The 21,619-nt window shown below is 45.2% G+C and overlaps 1 protein-coding gene across 4 annotated transcripts in view; it reads right to left on the reverse strand.

Moving 5' to 3' along the window:
• TRPM1 (transient receptor potential cation channel subfamily M member 1) overlaps positions 1-21,619 on the reverse strand; it is a 159,051-nt gene that overhangs the window by 96,385 nt on the left and 41,047 nt on the right. For 3 of the 4 annotated variants that reach the window (XR_001115852.2, XM_003280314.3, XM_003280313.3), the window contains exon 1: positions 5,644-5,903. The exons of the other annotated variant lie outside the window; for it this stretch is intronic. The gene's annotated coding sequence lies outside the window, so the exon portion shown is untranslated. Of the gene's footprint in view, positions 1-5,643; positions 5,904-21,619 lie in introns of those variants that run through there. 4 annotated transcript variants of the gene reach the window in all.

Below are 21,619 nucleotides of genomic sequence, written 5' to 3' on the forward strand. Positions count from 1 at the left end.
GACAAGAGCAAAACTCTGTCTCAAAAAAATAAAAATAGAAAAGAAAAGAAGGAAGGAAGGAAAGAAAAAAAAGGAAAGGAAGGGAAGGGAAGAAGGAAGGAAGGGAGGGAGGAAGGAAGGGAGAGAAAAAGAGAGAAAGAAAGAAAGAGCAAAGGCAGGAATGAGCCCCACAGAAGTCAGGCAGTGCTGCCTCTGGGACGGAAGGAGTGCAGTGGGAAAGGGCCCCATGGTAAAACACAAGGATCTGCTTTATCATTCTCTAAACTGTGTGCAGACATCTTATACACTTTTTAAAATGCTTTATTTAGCAATAAAACATCTTAAAAGAATAAACAAAAAGAGGAGAGAGAAGCAGAATCTCGTAGCTTCGGATCCATGTGTGTCCCCATCTCTTTCTTCCATCACCAGGTCTACCCTGATTGTCTGGGAACCTGAGGATTCCAGCAAGGATCTTGGGGCACCTCAACAGCTCCCCTTCCTGCTTTGGCCAACGTCACCTGGCCAGCTCACTCCGAAGAGCACAGCAGTTGGGAAGGTGTTGTGTTAAGGAGCTCCCCTCATTGCCTGAGTTCCTGGTCTGGGTTTCAGAGGCTAGGCAGGTGCAGCCAGTGTCCGCGGGAGAGATGCGCAGAGGCTCAGGGCCAGCCTCCTGTGCCTGCCTGGTTCCCACAGGTTAAGTACCCTCTCCTTTCCAGATATTCTCTGTCCTTTGCTACCTATCCAGGTCCCTGCCCTCAAGCTTCCTCTTGCAGTGCTCCCACGGTCCAGGGAAGTGCCTCACCAGAGTGCCCAGGCACTAGGCCTGTGAGGTGTGGGCATCTGGGGACCCAAGCCTCCTGGCCCTCAGGGACTGTGATGTTTGCTGGGGCCACCAGGGTGGGGAAAGGGTGCACATCAGCAGGAGTGAGGAATAGGCGGGTGAAACCCTAGGCATTCACCACAGCTCAGCGTGATGGTGGAGGCTGCCAGCATGGGAATCAGACTGCTGGGCCCCTTTGCTGCTCTGCTCTTTTTCTATGATAACATTTAATGAATGATCGACAGTCATGAAAATTAGCCAAAGAGCAATTTTACAAATAAAAGAATTGGGGTCTTTCTGAGTGTTTTCTGCTGATCTAGACAAGGCGTGTGTGGTTGATTTGCTTATCTGCCCAATCCAGGCCTGTCCTCCAGTGGGAGCAGGTAGCTGTCACCCACCCACCCACCCAAGACTACGTCCACCAAAGGCATTGGCAGGAATCGCCACCCTTTGGGCCATGGAACTGAGCATTTAGGAACTATGGAGGGTATCCAGCCCAACTCTTTGCTTTTACCTCTAAGGGAACAAGGTCCAAACCCCAAGGCGAATTGGTGGCTGGCTTGGCTGAGAACTGGGTTGCCTCTCAGAGCAAAGGGTGCATACCTGTCTTTGACCCAGCACTTTCACTTCCATGGATCGATCATCTGGAAATACTTTTGCATGTAAATAGGCAATGTATGGATGTTTGTTGCAGTGTATTTTAAACTAAGTGAAAAATTGGAAACCTCCACTTTTTTGTTAGTCTATCTTGGGGACTGATTAAACCAATTAACGATGTACCAAATCATGGACTATGCAACCATGAACAAGACTAACATAGCACTCTAAAGTGTAAACGTCTCCATTATGAATTGAAAAAAAAAAGTGTAGTAAAATATTTCCGGTGTGATCCAGCTCTACAAGAACAAACTTCCTGATATCCAAGAGCAGAGCTGTCCCGCCTGGTAAACCCTGGCTACCTGGGGCTGTTGCGCACCTGAGATGTGGCCAGGGTGAATGGAAACATGCTGTGAGTGTGAGATGGCACGCTAGTGTTCACTGTGACGTGAGAGCTGAAAACAAGGTGTGTGGCAGGATTTCAAAGACTTAGAACAACAAAGAAAGACATAAAATACCTCATTAGTACGAGTTTGGTATTGACTACATGTTGAAACAATCATATTTTAGATATATTGTGTTAAATGAATTGTAGAATTAAAGTTAATTTCACTTATTTGTTTTTACTTTTCCTTTTTAAGTGGCTACTACACAGTTTGAAATTATGTCTGTGGCGTATGTGCTATTTCTATTAAGCAGCAGAGGTCTAGAATAATACACATCAGGCCAGGCGTGGTGGCTCAACGCCTGTAATCCCAGCATTTTGGGAGGCTGAGGTGGGCGGATCACCTGAGGTCAGGAGTTTGAGACCAGCCTGATCAACATGGTGAAGCCTTGTCTCTACTAAAAATACAAAATTAGCTGGGCATGGTGGCGGGCGCCTGTAATCCCAGCTACTTGGCAGGAGAATCGCTTGAATCCGGGAGGCAGAGGTTGCAGTGAGCCGAGATCATGCCATTGCACTCCAGCCTGAGCAACAGAGCGAGACTCCGTCACAAAAAAAAAAAAAAGAATAATACACATCAAACACTAAGCATGGTCCACAGCATGGGAGAGTGGGGATCAGGAGGAGTGTGTAAGCAGGACTTCAGTTGACTCTTCTGTGGGGTTTTACAACTTTATATATTCATGTTTTATGCTTTTTAATGATTAACAAACAAAAAAGGGCACTGTGGCCATGATTCCTGAGGAGCAAGCTTTCCACCTCACCATGCCTGCAGAATTTGCCCACTCCTGTGCCCTGTCTCCAGGAGAGCCAGGGCCACCTGCCATGAGCATTACCCCTACCTTAAGGCATTTCAGACACTACTCACCCTGAGGGAGCAGACACAGGATGGATAAGTTGTGATGAGGGAGGAGGACACCTGTGCTTCCCACTTTAATGGCGGGGGCAGACAGGGGGCCAGGGGTTGGGGGAGTGGGAGCCAGAAGCCGTGAGGGAGGGGACAAGGTGCACAGCAACAAAGTCTCAGCAGCGGGGGAGGGGAGTGCTGTAGCCTGATGTTAACTTGTTTTCTTAAAGTCAGCTCTAGCATTGTAAATGCATTTTTCCCCACTGAGCAATTGAAGATACAGTTTCTGAAAAGCAGTGAGATAGATACTAATAGGTGATTTCTACAAGAGGCTGGGAAAATTTCTCCTGTCATGATGGGCATCTGAGGTAACAGAAAAATCTCTTTCTTGGACTCTGCCTGCTCCCAATGGATGCTGTAATTCCTTCACCCATGGCTGAGTCTAACTTCAGAGCTTGCAAAAGAGGAGGATGGCAGATACTGACCCATCAGCTATGCCTTTGCATATCACTGAGGGCAACATGTCTCTTGCTACTGTCTACTTAATGGAGGTTTTAAGACGTTGAATCCCCTTAATCTCTAGGTCATGGAAGGCTTGGGGGTATTGGGTCCTCTTATTCTCCTGGCTGAGGGCTTCCATTTTCCCAGGTCCAGCATTTATACACACACCTAGACACACACACACACACACACACACATACACTCTCAAATTATAGGACATCTTCCAAACATTTTCAATCAAAGCCAAAGCCAATTTTCTAAAAACATCTACTGCCCCCAGTAAGAGGATTTTAGGTTGATAGAAAATCTGTTTTGTTTTCACTTAGTTCAGAATGAAGATGACTCGCATCTTAAAATGCCTGAGTGTCATTTCACTTCTTGTGCTTATTAACTTTACAGAGCAAATAAATGAGGTTGCACAGAGTCAAACGAAACACAACTCCAAACTTCTCCCAGAAAATAATTAATAAAACATAAACAGGTACAGCAAACACAATCAACATGAGTTGATATTCCCAGTTACATTTTCTGGGGGAGGGGGGGCTAAAAAAATACACAGCAGAGAATAGCCAATTTATGCTATAAATATAATTGCAAATGCCATGAATTAAAACTGCTGCTGGATAGTTCAAAACAATGGTGTTTTGAGAACCTGACCAAAGGCAGTCTTTCCCAGAATCAAACCCGTATTCATCAACTGCACTCATAGAGAGGCAGGGCTCCATTCTTAATTCCTCCCTAAATATCTGATTCAGACAGAGAAAATGTGTCTCGTCTTCCTTCCCCATTCTCAGTTCCTATCCCTTGTCAATGCAAACACAATTTATGCAAATATTCTTTCTTTGTTTCTTTCTTCTTTCTTTCTTTCCTTCCCTTTTTTTTTTTTTTTTTTTTTGACGCAGTCTCACTCTGTCGCCCAGGCTGGAATGCAGGGGTGCAACCTCAGCTCACTGCAACCTCCACCTTCCAGGTTCAGGCAATTCTCCTGCCTCAGCCTCCCGAGTAGCTGGGACTACAGGTGCGCACTACCACGCCCAGCTAATTTTTGTATTTTTAGTAGAGACAGGGTTTCACCATGTTGGCCAGGATGGTCTCTATCTCTTGACCTTGTGATCCGTCTGCCTCAGCCTCCTGAAGTGCTGGGATTACAGGCATGAGCCACCGCGCCCGGCCCTGCAAATATTTTCGTTCCTCCCTACCTCCCCCACAACTTTTGCTAATTTTTGCTAAGGTTTTAAAAAACATACACATTGTATACATGCACCAAAATATCACATGTACCCCCAAAATATGCACAACTATGATGTACTAATAAAAAGTACAAAAGATATATTTTCTGGGAAAAAAAGGAAAATGAATTTTTGATAGAAAATGATTAAAGAAGACGAAAAATGTAGAAATGTACAAAGGAATAAATAAACACCACCCATAAGGCCTCCATCCTAAAACAACTGATATTTCCTTGTATTTCTAGGCTTTTTCTGTGAATAGATTAGACAGGTGCATGTGTGTGTAATGAAAAACACAATAATTCTGCACAGTTATTATGCCTTTTTCTCTGTCATTTTAAAAGTGACTGCATGATGTTTCATCCTATGGACAGACCATGATTTACGTGTCCAGCCCTCTGCTTCTGGGCATTTGGGTTGTTCGCTGTGCTTCCCAGTAGCACACGAAGCTGTGTCAATGTTGGCATCCCTTCAGGATTCTCTCCTCAGGATGGGTTCCTAGGTGTGGACTTGCAGGGCTTTGCTGCATGTTGTTGAACTGCCTTCCAGAAACCAGTTTGCACTCCTCCCAGCAGTGAGAGGGAGTAGTAATCTCCCCTCCTGATCCTGTTCGGTGTAACCAATGTCTTCCCCAAGGTTTTCACAGGTGAAATATCAGCTGATAAAGGCTTACAAGTATAAACCCTGTTTCTCCTAGAACTTCAGCATTTTCTGGGGTTCTAAGGAAGGTGCACTTTTTCCCCGAAGCAAAGTAAGATGCTAAGGAATGACAGGCAAGAGGTCGAGGCCTGGAGCTGGGGCTCCTGAGCAGATCCCTGGCACCTGGATTTAGAAGCTGGCCCTGAGGGAGGCTCAGAGGATTTCAGCCTCTTTGAGACCAGCTGACAGAGTACTTATCCCGTCTGTGAATCAACCTGGTGCATCCCTTCTGCTGAGAGAGCCTCTTGGAACCCAGGCTGAACACAGGTTCACCAGCTGCTCCATAGGGTCCTGTCCAGCCAGCCTCAAGAGGAGGGGAGCAACAGGCCCCAGAAAGCACACCTGAGCTTGCCTGCACCTGACCTTACTTGCACCTGAGCCTACCTGCACCTGAGGTTACCAGCACCTGGCTTAACTGCGTCTGTGGTTATCTGCACCTGAGTTTGTCCACGCTTGAGTTTACCCACACCTGAGGATACCTGCGCCTGACCTCCCTTCACCTGCGCTTACCCGCATCTGAGCTTACCTGCCACAGCAGTGGAATGGAGAGGGCACGGCTCAGGCTCTTTCAGCCTCCTCCTTGGCCAGGGCAGGGAGCTGGGTGAGGAGGGCCCACCCTTTAAGAGGAGCAGTCCCCATGAGGAGCATGTGAGCACTTGGGCCTGGGCCCTCATGATCCCTGTGAAGCGATGGCCCCATGACCTGGCTCCCAGGCCAGAAAAGGAAGCCAGGGCCCCAGGCTTCCAGGGTGTTCCATGTGGAATCCCACAAAGGCAGCCTTAGGATGTGAGAGAGGTAGGGGAGCTAGAGCTTTTCCTTTGAAGTGGCCCCACCACGTCCCCCTCCCACCCAGCCAGCCCTTCCCTGTCTGGAAATGTCAGCAGGGTTTGCATAATCGAGACAATTGGACATAATGGTTCTTTCAGAATCCTCTCATCAGTTGGGCAGTGTTCGTGCCCCGGGGAGCCGGGAGAAGGCGGCACATGGCATTAATTACTGCTAATCCTTCCTCGTCTAAGTTGGGCCTGAGGTCAGGGTGAACCCAGCTGCAAATGCAGTGTGAGCCCCACATGACTCTCAGCCCCTTCTGAGTGCTTCTAATCCCTACTCTCTCCCTTTCACCAGGAGCTTGCCTGGCTGGCATCCACAGTCACCTGAAAACCACCACAGTGGGAGCTCTGATGGATTTGCTGTAACAGTATGCATGGTTATTCCAGCTTTCCATGAGCTTTCTCAGCCCAGGAGAAAAGAAAAAACCCAAACCTTGAACTATCCCTCTCTGCAGAGGGGCTGGGTCTTCCCCAGCATCTGAGGCTCTTGGGCATTGTCCACCTCCCGCTTCTCATAGAGGAGCAGACAAGTTGGACGTAAGGGCAATTAGGGGTGTTCCTATTTTACAGATGAGGACTCTGAGCCATGTGAGAGGGTGGCTTGCCCAGAGAGCAGGTGGGGTGGAGCAGGAGTGCCCAGGTTGTCGTGTTCTGCCCATATGTAGAGTCCTGAAGCTGGAGGCTGGGCTCACTCTCCCACCCAATGCCTGGCAGACAGCCTGGGGCTCAGGGAGTCTCTGAACTTCTGATGGAAGCACATATGCCAGGCCATTTTCTGGGTCTATCTTTGCTTTCATTCGTTTCTCTCAGGGTCTGTCCCCCCAGAGTGCAAAGGGTCAGGTGAGCGCTCCCATGTGCTTTGCTGGAGCGCGCACAGCCCCTGGGCGCGCAGTGCCCGCAGCAGCCTCCCTGGCCTGGCTCCTGGGTCTTCTTTCTTGAACTGGTGTTGGCTCCTGAGGCCTGAGAGAGTCACGGCTTCAGCAGGAGCCCTTCTGGGGGCTGAGGGAAGGTGCTACGTGGCCGCAATTCTGAAGGCACAGTCAGGGCAATCCGGGGCATCTGAAATCAGTCTGGGAGCGGTGGGGAAAGGCCACACGGGGAAGTGAGCTGACGGCCAGCACCGCCAAGCTGGGAGGTGTGGAGGCTCTGTGGTCAGCGCCAATGGCCAGCCTGACCGGCTGCCAGTCAGTGGCTCTCCAGGCAGTGGGCCCTTCACTAGACAAATAGGCTCTTTTTCAGGTTCAGATAAGATGGAAACAATGGGAGCCCCAACCTTCCCCAAGAGAACACCCCTCCTCCCCAGGGTCCGTGCAGTGTGGCCTGCAACTGGGAGCTGAGATGTCTCACACACTGGCCACAAGCCATGCATGGCTATGGAGTGCTGGAAACAGAGCCAGTCGGAATTGAGATGTGCTCTGAATGTAAAATATACACGGGATTGCCAAGACTTGTGATAATAATTGATTGCACATTGAAATATTTAAAACATATTGGGTTGAATAGAATGTTATTAATTTTTTTTCACCTGCTTTTATTTACTTTTCAAAACCGACTACTAGAAAATTTAAAATTGGCTCAGCTCATGCCTGTAATTCCAGCACTTTGGGAGGCTGAGGCAGGTGGATAACCTGAGGTCAGGAGTTCGAGACCAGTCTGGCCAACATGGTGAAACCTCGTCTCTACTAAAAATATAAAACATAACTGGGCCTGGTGGTGGGTGCCTGTAATCCCAGCTACTTGGGAGGCTGAGGCAGGAGAATCGCTTGAACCCTGGAGGCAGAGGTTGCAGTGAGCTGAGATCATGCCACTGCACTCCAGCCTGGGTGATAGAGTGAGACTCTGTCTCAAAAAAAAAAAAAAAAAAAAAAAAAAAGAAAGAAAGAAAAAGAAAAAAAAAGAAAATTTAAAATTGCCTCTGCTCTGTGGCTCACAGCTATGGCTCACCTTCTATTTCTGTTGGGTGGTGTTGAGCTGCAGCTGTGGGGAAAAGGGGTTCTCACCAGACTGTCCACTCTCCGGAGGCATCCTCCCCCATGAAGTCACTTGAATGACCTGGTGCATGGACACAGTGTGTGAGGACTGTGGAAAGACGCTGTAAGGTCTAAGAATCATGTGTCTGTGGAGCCGTCTGAGGACACAAGAACACCACCGTGAGGGTGGATACTGAACACTCACTCCTCACCCAGCTGCAGAGGTGGGGTCCTTCTTGTCATGGGTGAGCCATGAGGACACATTCCTCAGAGGGAATAAGAGGCCGGCCGGCAGTCACAGTTGGTGAGAGTGTGGGGACAGTGACCTGTATGCTCACCTGTGTGGGGCCCTGATGAGGTCGTGGGAGGTCCCCAGGCTGGCAGGGGACACCCCAGGTGGAGGCCCAAGGGTCCTGGTTGGACTCTGAGATGAGACAGCAATATTGTTTCTCATGCTCCTTTGTTCCCTGCATTTCCTGACCAATAGTTACGTCTTGAAACCTGTTCAGATTCAAGGTGGACTTTTGCGACAAGACTTTTTGGTGGTGGTGTGTCCTTCTGTTAGGAGACATCTCTTTTGCAATGCTGGTGGACTTTGGTGATGACTGTCTAGAGCCATGATATCCCTAGGACTTGCAAAATGGTGATCTTCCTTTTTTCCTTTTTTTCTGCTCTGTCGCCCAGGCTGGAGTGCAGTGGCGCCATCTCGGCTCACTGCAAGTTCCACATCCCGGGTTCACGCCATTCTCCTGCCTCACCCTCCTGAGTAGCTGGGACTACAGGCACCCGCCACCATGCCCAGCCAATTTTTTTGTATTTTTAGTAGAGACTGGGTTTCACCGTGTTGGCCAGGATGGTCTCAATCACCTGACCTCGTGATCCGCCCACCCTGGCCTCCCAAAGTGCTGGGATTACAGGCGTGAGCCACCATGCCCGGCCGCAAAATGGTGATCTTCTAATTAGGTCGACTCTTCTTTATTTGTTAGCTGGAATTCATCCATAAATAGAAACTTTCCCTGGGCAGATTTGGTCACCCTGAGGCACAGCTTGCAGAGGAAAGGCAGGAAAAAAGGTTTCCGTCTCCAGGGGAATTGGTTGCTTCCCTGGCCTCATTCCAATGTGACTAATGCATTCCTTTTCTTCAGAGTGTCAGTATGAATTCATGGATTTGAACATATTTGATGCATTTAAATCCACAGCAGTTATTTTTCTTACTATTGTTCACATGGTCCCAGTTTCACAAAGTCTCCTGAATCCTTCTGACACCACCCCAGGAGTCTCTGAGAGCTTCTTTGCTATCTGGAATGCAAAGATGTTTGGGATCATCTTGTCCATTTCTTGCCCCAGATCTAGGCTCAGGCACTTCTCCAAGGAGCCCTGGTTCCTTTGAGTGAGAAACAGTATTCAGAAACTAGGATCTGCTTCTGAACTGAATTGTTTCTGAGCCTTTTCAGCAGGCGGAACTATGAAGCTGTGTGTCTGTGTGTGTGTGTGTGTGCGCGCATCTGTAAAGAAAACGCATCATGAATGTATGCTGATAATTTTCAATTCAAATTTAGAAACAGGGATTTTACTTAACTTCCTTGATTTTATGTTTGTGTCTCTTTTTGCTTATGCTAAAAGCCCTATTCCTAATGACATTAAAAGCTTTCTCTTTTGCTTAATCCTGAATATAGTTTCAAGTAACATACCCGTATTGCTAACAGTACTGGAAGCAGTATGAAACATTGTTTTGTTGTTCTTTTTCACCTTGCATATGTCTTATTAGATTTTTTCAAGAACTTAAAGTTATTATTCTCTACACACTTGATACACAGCGAGTTCGGGGAACACAGTACCCAAGAACTGTGGGGAGATGCTGGCAATGTCTGAGAATTATGCGTCCAGTGAGCTGTCTGAGCAAATAACAATAGCACTAACACCAAAGGCAGATTTCCAGTAAGATTCACTCATTGAATTTTCCATTGGATTTCCATGCATTGTTTTAGGAATTGGTGTTTAAATGTAAGTCTGTTTTATAATTAAGTGAAACATTTGCATTTTGGCAAAGTCCAATCTGCAAACAAGATTCTTTCAGAGTAGTCTGGCTATGGCATCTGTCTTTCTCCCTCATTCTTCTTTCCCCACAAGTAAACTTTTTTCTTTTTCTTTTTCTTTTTTTTTGAGATGGAGTTTTGCTCTTGTTGCCCAGGCTGGAGTGCAGTGGTGCAATCTCAGCTCACTGCAACCTCTGTCTCCTGGGTTCAGGGGATTCTCCTGTCTTAGCCTTCCAAGTAGCTGGGACTACAGGCACGTGCCACTATGCCTGGCTAATTTTGTATTTTTAGTAGAGACGGAGTTTCACCATGTTGGTCAGGCTGGTCTAGAACTCCTGACCTCAGGTGATCTGCCCGCCTCGGCCACCCAAAGTGCTGGGATTACAGGTGTGAGCCACCATGCCTGGCTGCTGCAAGTAAACTTAAAAAAAAATTATTGTTTTATCCTTTCACTTTTTAAGTATAAATATATACATATTGTTTCTCTCTGCCTCTTTCTCACAAAGATGGTAGAGGACTTTACACACTTTTCTCTGCTTTGCCTTTGGCACTTCACTTCTCCACTTTTCTTGGAGATGACATGGCTGCCCCTCATTTCTTTTGACAGCTGTGTGGCCCGAATCCCTGAGTGGATGCATGAGAGTTGATTCCACCAGACCAGTGTCAATGGGCCCTTGAGTGGCTCTTGGTCTCTACAAATAGCACAGCAACAAAAAGTCTTGCCACATGTCCTTTTGCATTTGTCTGTAATCTTTAGGCTAGATTCTGAGAAGTGAGATTGCTGGGATTAAGGGTATAAATATGAAATTTGCTTATATTGCAAAACTTCCCTTCATAGAGATTGTAGCATTTTGCATTTCCAGTGGGATTTTATGAGTCCTTGTTTTCCCACAGCCTCACCAACAAAATACATTGTTAAACTTTCAGAATTTTGCCAATCTTATTAAGAAATGGTTTCTCAATATAGTTTTGGCTTATAGTTGTCTTCATTTTTTTGGATGTTGTTGTCTGGTTTTGATATCTGGGTAAAACTGGCCTCATAGAATGAGTTGGGCAATGACTCCCTGCCTCTTATATTTTCTGTAAGAGTTGTGAAAGATTGGTCTTCATTCTTCTTTACAAGTTTGGTAGAATTTACCAGTGAAGGCATCTGGACCTGTGGTTTTTCTTTATGGGAGTATTACTACTCCAATGTCTTTACTTTTTATAGGTCTGTTCAGATTTTTCTGTTTCTCCTTGAGTCAGTTTCAGTAATTTGTCTTTGCAGGAATTTGTCCATTTCATCCAGGTTTTAAAATCTGTTGGCATCCAGTTATTCATGGTATTCTCTTATGATCCTTTGTATTAATATGTCTAGAAAATCATTAGTGATGCCCCTTTTTCATTCCTGATTTTAGCAATTTGAGTCTTCTCTGTTGTTTAGATGGCCAGTCTAGCTGAAGGTTTTTCAATTTTGTTGACCTTTTCAGGGAATCAACTTTTGGTTTCATTAATTTCTTCTATTGCTTTTCCATGCTTTATTTTATTATTTCCATGCTAGTCTTATTTTCTCCCTTCTGCTTGATTTGGGTTTAGTTTGCTTGTCTTTTTCTATTTTCTAAAGTTGAAGGTCAAGTTATTTATTTGAGATCTTTCATTCTTAATATGGGTGTTTACAGCTATAAATTTCCCTCTGAGCACTATTTTAGCTGCATCCAATATAGTTTTTCATATTTGTTCATCTTAAGACATTTTATAACTTTTCTTGTGACTTTTTTAGCCCACTGGTTACTTAGGAGTATGTAGTTTAATGTCCACTTACTTTTGAATTTGTCAATTTCTTTTCTTTTCTTTTTTTTTTTTTGAGACTGAGTCTTGCTCTGTTGCCCAGGCTGGAGTGCAGTGGCATGATCTCAGCTCACTGCAACCTCCACCTCCTGGGTTCAAGTGATTCTCCTGCCTCAGCCTCTCAAGTAGCTAGGATTATAGGTGTGTGACCCCATGCCTAGCTAATGTTTGTATTTTTAGTAGAGTTGGGGTTTCACCATGTTGGCCAGGCTGGTCTCGAACTCCTGACCTCAGGTAATCCACCCACTTCGGCCTCCCGAAGTGTTGGGTTTACAGGCGTTAGCCACCACGCCTGTCCAAATTTTTTTTCTATTATTGTTTTCTAGTTTAATTCCACTGTGGTTGGAGAACATACTTTGCATGGCTTTAAAAATCCTTTTACACTTATTAAGGCTTGTTTTATGGCCTAGCATATGGTCTGTCCTAGAGAATGGTCCATGTGCACATGATAAGAATGTGTATTTTGTGTATTGCATTGGCTGCAGAGGTGGGCTTCCACTTTGCATACTGTTGAATTCTTTACATATATTTAAAATAAGTTAGTACTACTACTACTGACTTAGTACTACTGATTCTCAGTTGGCAGAATCTCTGAAATAAAGAAATAAAAGTGGTAGGTTAAAAAAATCTTCATTTGTAAATTAAATTTATATGTCATTGAACAATGTCTCTATGAATTAAGAAGGCTAGAGAGTAATTTTAAATCGTTGGTGTCGTTGTAAAAGATAATTACAAAAACAAACAAATGGACAACTAGATTAGGCAAAGACATAGAAGTCTATCAATACTTTCGATTACCGTAAACTCTGCTTCCATTTCACCACTGACTGACTAAAAAAATAAAGTAGGTTTCCCCACTTGGAGGAAAATAAGGTCGTCAGATATTTGGAACGTGGGTCTTGGAAACTCCTCTCTTTGTCTGGAAGGCAGAGGGTCTTCCTGGTGAGCCTTAAGATCCAAGTTGGCCAAAATATGCTGGCCATTCTCCGTAGGCCGCCCAGCCTCGTCAACAGATGAACGTTGGCAGCGGTCTTTTTGCACCACTCTTCTCCACCCCACGGCTCAGGGTTCAGGAAGTGAGAGCTCCTGAGGCCCCTCCATTGCTCCCCATCCTCCATTGGAGGACACAGGCCTATGAGGACCGGCCATGGAGTTATCAGTGGGAAGATCGAAATTGGACAGTGACTTCCTGTCTGATTGTAAGAACCTTCTTTTCATTTTTTTCTCCTTTCTGTTTTCTTTCTTTCTCGCTTTCTTTTTCTTTCTTTTCTCTCTTTCTTTCCTCTCTCTCTCTCCCCCCCCACTTCCCTCCCTCCCTTCTTCTTTTTCTGCTCCTCAGTGGGTTGTGTTGCAGTGCTGGCAGATGATGTGTGCTAGAATAACAAACACACGGTTAAAAAAACCTGCCAAGCATTTAATGGTTTTTTGTTTGTTTGTTTTAATCTTCAGAATACTCTCTACAATGAAAATAAAACCAGTGACTCTGCAGTGGAGATAATCCATTGGGTTACAGCTTTGTAGCTGTAAACCTGGTTGGTCCTGGATCCTGCCATGTGGAAAGGTTGCAGCTGGAGCTTCCGGAAGTTCCAAGGAGAGAGCATTATCTGAGCTGGCTTTCCTTCTCATCAGACTCCTAACATCTCATTAATCCGCAACTCCACCAACTGCATGTAAGAAGCCCCAGTGTGTCACTGTGCTGGCATTCCTGAGAGTCTGAGTGTAACGTTCTGCCCTCTGCTGGGACCTAATGGAGGACTTTCAAATCCCAACACCATGGCTAACACTTCTGAAGTCTTCATTCTGGAGTGATGGCAAAACTCCCAAAATGTGGGTCCAATTATATGGAAGTTGATTCGACCTTTTCTTCCTTCAAGATGTCTGTGTTCCTGAGAAGATATCTGGGCAGGAATAATGGCAAGAGATGATTTTGCCTCAATCTGACTTCAAGCTTCTTTTGTTGATAGCAGCAGACTGCATAAAAACAGGATCTTTGGGGGACAAAATGATGCTCCTGAGCCCGACGTAGGCAGCTGTGGCTCCTCACAGTCCACACGGGAAGACATCTCAGTGTGTAGAAGAGCTCAACGCATGGCACCCCTCTTCAACACCTGGCACCCAGGGCGTTATTTCTATCTCCTGTGTCCTCATGCCCTCTTGGAATGGGGGAGCCCATAATAGTCTTCAAGTTGATCTCCTGTTAGTGTCATGTCCTTAAGTAATGCTTTGTCGCTTCTAAAATCTGAATTTTACCCCATTTGGTTACAATAACCCATAAAGCAAAACAAGGCACCCCCCCAAAAACAAATTTGGCTGTACCTAGTAAATCGCAGTGAAACGTTTGCTCTGGGAATAGAGTATTGTTACCCGAATCTTTTGTTTAAATAAGCAGAAAGACTTTGCATTGTAATCTTTTGAAAAAATCTTTGGAAAAGTCTGAAACACAGGCCAAGGCAAGGCTGCTAAGAGAAAGGTAGAGAGTGTGAGCACACAGAGCTTAGAGGGGTAGGACAAGTGCTGGAAAGTGTGGCAACAGAAGAAGGGATGTGGCATTCTACTTTTTAAAGCTCATTCCTTCTTCCCGGGTTGATTCAGAAATTGAGTGGCTGGGAGCTATGGCTCATGCCTGTAATCCATTTAAGAAGCCGAGGTGGGTGGATCACCTGAGGTTGGGAGTTCGAGATCAGCCTGACCAACATGGAGAAACCCCATCACTACTAAAAATACAAAATTAGCCATGCATGGTGGCGCATGCCTGTAATTCCAGCTACTCAGGAGGGTGAAGCAGGAGAATCGCTTGAACCTGGAAGGTGGAGGTTGTGGTGAGCCAAGATCGCGCCACTGCACTCCAGTCTGGGCTCTTGAGCAAACACCACACACCCTGGTTAAGGATTGCTAACAATTAGTCCCAAACCCTCCCCAGTCCTAGGAAACTTTGCTTAGCAGAGGTTTCTCCGTCCCATTGTGCCCAGCTCTTTCCTCCCAAGGGGCAAGTTACACTTTTTTTTTTTTAATTGGCTGAGATGAAAAAGAGTGGTGTCCACTTTGAGGGGTTCCTGACTCAGAGATAGTTCTTAGAGTATTGCATCTGCCCAGAGGTGATATGCTCTAAACTGGGCTTCTTAGAGCCCAGTCACTCTCAAGAAAAAAGATCCCACGTGAACTAGATTTGGGCAACTCTGCTTCCTATATTTTCATCTTGGAGCTTCACAACGCATATTAGGATATTAAAACTCTGAGAACTCCTGCCACAAAGAACCCCCTTTTCTTTCATGTAACCCAGCATTCCTCAAACTCATTTGCCCCTACGATCTTTTTTCTTCTGAAATACCTCTTAATACTTGACGTAATGAAAGTATCACAACAGATGACTTGGGAAAAATTTGATCAACACAAGCTTAACCATCTGAAGTGCTGGCGAGTGTTCCGTGTTGGAGCAATCTGCTTATCGAAGTCCCCTTCAGAGGGCTGGAGTAGTTTCCTGACAGTAGGACCCGTCGGGGGCTGCTCCCATGGCTTTGGCGAGATAAAATCATCTCCCAATGTGTCCTCTATCTGAAACATCCCCGTCAAAACTCACCACGGCCCTTCTGCTCCAGCTGCGGAATGGTATCTCACATGAGTGAGTCTCCCCCCCAAATCAGCACGGAAGGGAGGGGGAGACAGGACAGCACCCCCAATTCTACCTGCTCCTCCCTCTCCAGAAACGCTGCTGCCTCAGAGCCCCCCCAAGTGGGCAAGACTTAGAGCCAGAGCCATAACGGACCTTCCCATGGCCAAAGGGTTCTCCAAAAGGTCACGAATGCATACAGAATTCAGGAACAAGCTCTGACAGTGTTCAGTCGAAATCTCTAAGGAATAGCGGTAACATAGCTCCAACAGATAATAACTATTTTCCAAACTGCCAGAAAACATTTCTCTTCGTGCTTTTAAAATGTTTTTTAACTCTAGGTTGCAGCCTACAGGTGCAGGTTTGTTACACAAGTAAACTGCGTCACAGCACTTTGCTGTACAAATTATTTCATCAACAAGTTCGCCTTCCCTGCCACGTTTTATGCCTAGTCTGCCCCGAGTTACTTCACTCCGGTGGGTTCTTGGCCCTGCAGACTTTAAGAGTGAAGTTGCAGACCTAGTGGTGAGTGTTACAGCTCTTACACGTGGCAAGGATCTAAACAGTGAGCAGCAGTAAGATTTATTGTGAAGAGCAAATGAACTATAGTCCCACACCCCAGAAAGGTACCGGACCACGTTGCCCCTGTTGTCTAGGGTGGCCAGCTTTTATTCCCTTATTTGGCCCCGCCCATGTCCTGCTGATTGGTCCATTTTACAGAGTGCTGATTGGTCCATTTTACAGAGTGCTGATTGGTCCATTTTTACAGAATGCTGATTGGTGCATTTACAATCCTCTAGCTAGACAGAAAAGTTCTCCAAGTCCCCACTGGATGCAGAAGCCCAGCTGGCTTCATCTCTTATTAGTACCCTTATTTTTTTCTGGTCTTTTCTCTCCTCCCACTGTCCATCCTCCAAAAGGCCCCAGTGTGTGGTGTTCCCCTCTATGTGTCCAAGTGTTCTCATCATTTAGCTCCCCTTTATAAGTGAGAACATGTGATATTTGGTTTTCTGTTCCTGTGTTAATTTGCTAAGTATAATGCCCTCCAGCTTCATCCATGTCCCTGCAAAGGACATGATCTTGTTCTTTTTTATGGCTGCCTAGTATTCCATGGTGTATATGTACCACGTTTTATTCAGTCTATTATTGATGGGCATTTAGGTTGATTCCATATCTTGATGAAAGATGTTAATCCACAATTTAGGAATCCCAATGAACTCCAAGTATAATAAACACAAAGAAATACACATCTAGTCAAACGACAGTGAAATTGCTGAAAACCAAAGACAAAGGTACAATTTCAAGACATTGCAAAAGAAAAAGATTATCTTCTATACAGCAGACAGCTACTAAAAAGGCAGCTGACCTCTCAACAGAAGCGATGAAGGGCAGAAGGCAACAAAATTATATATTCAGAGTGCTAAAAGGAAATAATTGCCAACCTAGAATTTTATGTCCAGAAAAAAATATTCTTCCACAACAAAAGAAAAATGGAGACATTTTTAGACAAACTAACAGAGAGTTAATTAGTAATAGATTTACAAAGAGCTTTCTTCAGACAGAAGTAAAAATATCACAAATAAAGGCATGGAACAAAAAGGAATAAAGAACAATGAAAATAGTAAACGTGTGTACATCTAAATGGATACCAATTGTATAACATAATAGCAATAATATCTTGCAGGAGTTAAAACAGATCTGAGGCTGGGCATGGTGGCTCATGCCTGTAATCCCAGCACTTTGGGAGGCCAAGGCAGGCGGATCACCTGAGGTTAGGAGTTCAAGACCAGCCTGGCCAAAATGGTGACATCCTGTCTTTACTAAAAATACAAAAAAAATTAGTCAAGCGTGGTGGCGGGTGCCTGTCATCCCAGCTACTCAGGAGGCTGAGGCAGTAGAATCGTTTGAATGCAGGAGGCGACCATGTCAGTGAGCCAAGATCACACCACTGCATTCCAGCCTGGGCAGCAGAGCAAGACTCCGTCTAAAAGATAATAATAATAGATAAAAAGTAAAATAAAACAGATTTGGAATTAAATAAATGAAAAAAACTTCTGGTTTCGGCTTGTATGTGTAAAAAGTCATCACTTTCATTCTCACAGCAAGAAAAAGCTGTTTAGATCAATCAGACAGTTGAGGTCACAGGGGCAAACTGACACTCTGAAAAATGAAGAGAAAGGGAAATAGAATTATAGCTTCTAGAAGTGGAGAAAATGCTAGAGCCAGAAATGGGTAGGACTGAAGCTGTAATTGATGAATTTCTGGAGGCTGACTGTGGACTAGCTTAGATGGTAAAGGTTCCAGGGATGGCCAATCTTAGGGTACCCCTCACACTTTTGTGAGTTTTACCTCCAAGCACTCCAGCAGATTCTCACAGTGAATATCACAGAAAAATCCCTTCCTGTTTCCAGCAGGGGGTGGACAAAAGTAACCCTGTTGAGACACACCCAGAGCCCTCTCTCTTCTGCTTGCCATCAAGGGAAACTACATTATCAGAGCCTGTCTTAGTCCATTCAAGCTGCTAAAACAAAAAATATCATAAGCTGCCTGGCTTATAAACAACAAACATTTATTTCTCACAGTCTGGAGGCTGGGAAGTCCAAAATCAAAGTGTAGGCAGATTTGGGGCCTGGTAAGAGCTTGTGTCTTCATAGACATACCTTCTAGCTATGTCCTCACATGGTGGAAGGAGCAAGATAGCTCTCCAGGGCCTCTTTTATGAGGGCACAAATTTCATCCCTGAGGACTCTGCCTCTTGATCTAATCATCTCCCTAATGCCCCAATTCTTAATACCATCACATTTGGGGTTGCATTTCAATAATTTTGGCAGGGACACAAACATTGAAACCATAGCAGAGCCTAACCAATGTGGGGGAGGAAAAATACCAAACTCCAGCCCCCTCTACTCTTCCCAGTGTTGGAAGGGAAATACCACACTCCAGCTTTCTCCAGCCCTCCTGTCTCACATAAGTTGGGGAAAAGCTGCTGAGAAGCAGCTGTAGAAGCCACAGCCCAAGAACACAGGCTGGAGTCTAATTACAGCATTCTAAAGTGCCCGGCACGGTGGCTCATGCCTGCAGTCCCAGCACTTTGGGAGGCTGAGGCAGGTGGATCACCTGAGGCTAGGAGTTTGAGAGCGGTCTGGCCAACATGGCGAAACCCCATCTCTACTAAAAATACAAGAATTAGCTGGGTGTGGTGGCATGAGCCTGTAATCCCAGCTATTTGGGAGGCAGGAGAATCACTTGAACCCAGGAGGCAGAGGCTGCAGTGAACCGAGATCACGCCACTGCACTCCAGCCTGGGCAACAAGAGCGAAACTCCATCTGAAATAAATAAATAAATAAATAAATAAATAAATAAATAAATAAAGTGCTTCCCCACTCCCACACCTTACCACCATCACCAGAGGCTTCTGTATAATTCCAGAGGGTCACAGCTGAAAAACTGCAAGGCTTAGACTATTTAAGAATTTCCTAGGGAACCCAAAGATAACAGAGAGGGAGAAAAAAAGATGCTGGAGGAAAGTGAAGCCAGAAACACCCACACCTATGGTAAACAGTGTAATCCCTGGCCAGATAAACATAAACCCTCACATTAAAGGCCTATTTACCTCCGTTCTTCTTATGCAACGCATCATGTCTGGCTTTCAATAAAATAATTACGAGGTATGCCAAAAGGCAAGAAAAAGCAGTGTGAAGAGAGAAAGCAAGCAAGAGAACTAGACTCAGATATAGTAGAGAGTTTGGAATCACCAGGCTGGGAATTTTAAATAACTACGATTAATATACTAAGGGCTCTGGCTGGGTGCAGTGGCTCATGCCTGTAATCCCAACACTTTGGGAGGCCAAGGTGGGTGGATCATCTGAGGTCAGGAGTTCAAGAGCAGCCTGGCCAACATGGCAAAACCTCGTCTGTACTAAAAATACAAAAATTAGGCCGGGCATGGTGGCTCATGCCTGTAATACCAGCACTTTGGGAGGCCAAGGTGGGTGGATCACCTGAGGTCAGGAGTTCGAGATCAGCCTGGCCAACATGGAGAAACCTCGTCTCTACTAAAAATACAAAAATTAGCTGGGCGTGGTGGCACCAGCCTGTAATCCCAGCTACTCAGGATGCTGAGGCAGGAGAATCGCTTGAACCCAGGAGGCAGAGGTTGCAGAGAGCCGAGATCACGCCACTGCACTCCAGCCTGGGCAACAAGAGCGAAATTCTGTCTCAGGAGAAAAAAAAAAAATAGCTGAGCATGGAGGAGCAAGCCTGTAGTCCCACCTATCTGGGAGGCTGAGGCAGGAGACTTACTTGAACCCGGTAGGTAGAGGTTGCAGTGAGCCGAGATCACTTCACTGCACTCTAGCTTGGATGACAGAGTGAGATTCTGTCTCAAAGAAAAAAAAATACACACACACACACACACACACACACTCTAAGGGCTCTAATGAACAAAGTGGACAGCATGCAAGAACAGATGTGTAATATTATCAAAGAGAAACTCTAAGAAATAATCAAAAGGAAAAACTATAAAGATCAAAAACACCTACAGCAATAAAAATGCCATTGATCAAGAGGCTACACATTACCAAGAAAATAATTAATGAGTTTGAAGACATCAATAGAAACTTCCAAAACTGGAATGCAAATTAAAATAAGAATTAAGAGAAGGAACATGGCATCCAAAGACTGTGGAACAGTTAAAAAAGCTGTATCAAGCTGGGCGCAGTGGCTCACGCCTGTAATCTCAGCACTTTGGGAGGCCGAGGTGGGAGGATCACTTGAGGCCAGGAGTTCGAGACCAGCCTGGCCAACATGGTGAAACCCATCTCTACTAAAAATACAAAAAAAATGCTAGATATCGTGCACGCCTGTAATCTCACTACTCAGGCAGCTGAGGCATGAGAATCCCTTGAACCCAGGAGGCAGAGGTTGCAATGAGCTGAGATTGCACCACTGCACTCCAGCCTGGGTGACAGAGCCAGACACTGTCTCAAAAACTATATAATAAAAATAAATAAATAAAAAGCTGTATCGTACATGTAATATGAATACCAGAGGGAGAAGAAAGAGGGAAAGGAGCAGGAGAAATATTTGTAGTAACAATGTCTGAGAATTTTCCAAAATTAAGGGTGGACACCAAACAACTGAACCAGAAATGTTTAAAAACATTAAGCATGATAAATACCAAAATATGTGGACATATCGCGTTCAAACTACAGAAAACCAAAGTGAAAACTTCCGAAAAAAAACCCAAGATGTCTTAGTCAGTTTGAGCTGCTATAAGAGAATACTGTAGAATGAGTGGCAACAGAAATTTATTTCTCACAGTTCTCAGGCTGAAAGTCCAAGATCAGGGGGCCCCATGGTTGGGTTAGGACTCTCTTCTGGGTTGCAGATTGCCAACTTCTCACTTGATCTTACCCAAAAGGCCAAGAAGCTGAGAAGACTGATTGCCAGCTTCTCATTGTATCCTCACATAGCGGAAAGCAAGCTAGCTGGCTCTCTGGTCTTTTCTGATAAGGCCATGAATCCCATTCACGAGAGTTCTATCTTCACGACCAAATCACCTCCCAAAGGTCTCACCAATAAATACCATCACATTGGGATTAGGGTTTCAACACATGAATTTGATGGGGAAGGGACACAAGCTTTCAGTCCATTGCATGACAGATTAAAAAATACCTTACTTGCCGGGCGCGGTGGCTCATGCCTGTAATCCCAGCACTTTGGGAGGCCGAGGTGGGCAGATCACCTGAGGTCGGGAGTTCGAGACCAGCCTGACCAACATGGAGAAAACCCGTCTGTACTAAAAATACAAAAAATTAGCTGGGCATGGTGGCCCATGCCTGTAATCCCAGCTACTCGGGAAGCTGAGGCAGGAGAATTGCTTGAACCCAGGAGGCAGAGGTTGCGGTGAGCCGAGATTGCACCATCGCACTCCAGCCTGGGCAACAAGAGTGACAATCCATCTCAAAAATAAATAAATAAATAAATAAATAAATAAATAAATAAATAAACTTATCTATAGAGGAACAAGGGTAAAACCTATATCAGCATTCTTGTCAGAAACCATGAAGGCAAGAAGAAAGTGAGATGAAATATTTCAAGTGTTGAAAGAAACAAACCAACAACCTAGATTGTGTACCCAGAGAAATTATCCTTCAGATGTGAAAAAGAGATAAAGATATTTTCAGACAAACAGAATCGAGGAAATTCGTCACCAGTACATCTACTTTG

The sequence above is a fragment of the Nomascus leucogenys genome, chromosome 6, assembly GCF_006542625.1.
Source record: "Nomascus leucogenys isolate Asia chromosome 6, Asia_NLE_v1, whole genome shotgun sequence".
Classification (NCBI taxonomy): Eukaryota; Metazoa; Chordata; class Mammalia; order Primates; family Hylobatidae; genus Nomascus; species Nomascus leucogenys.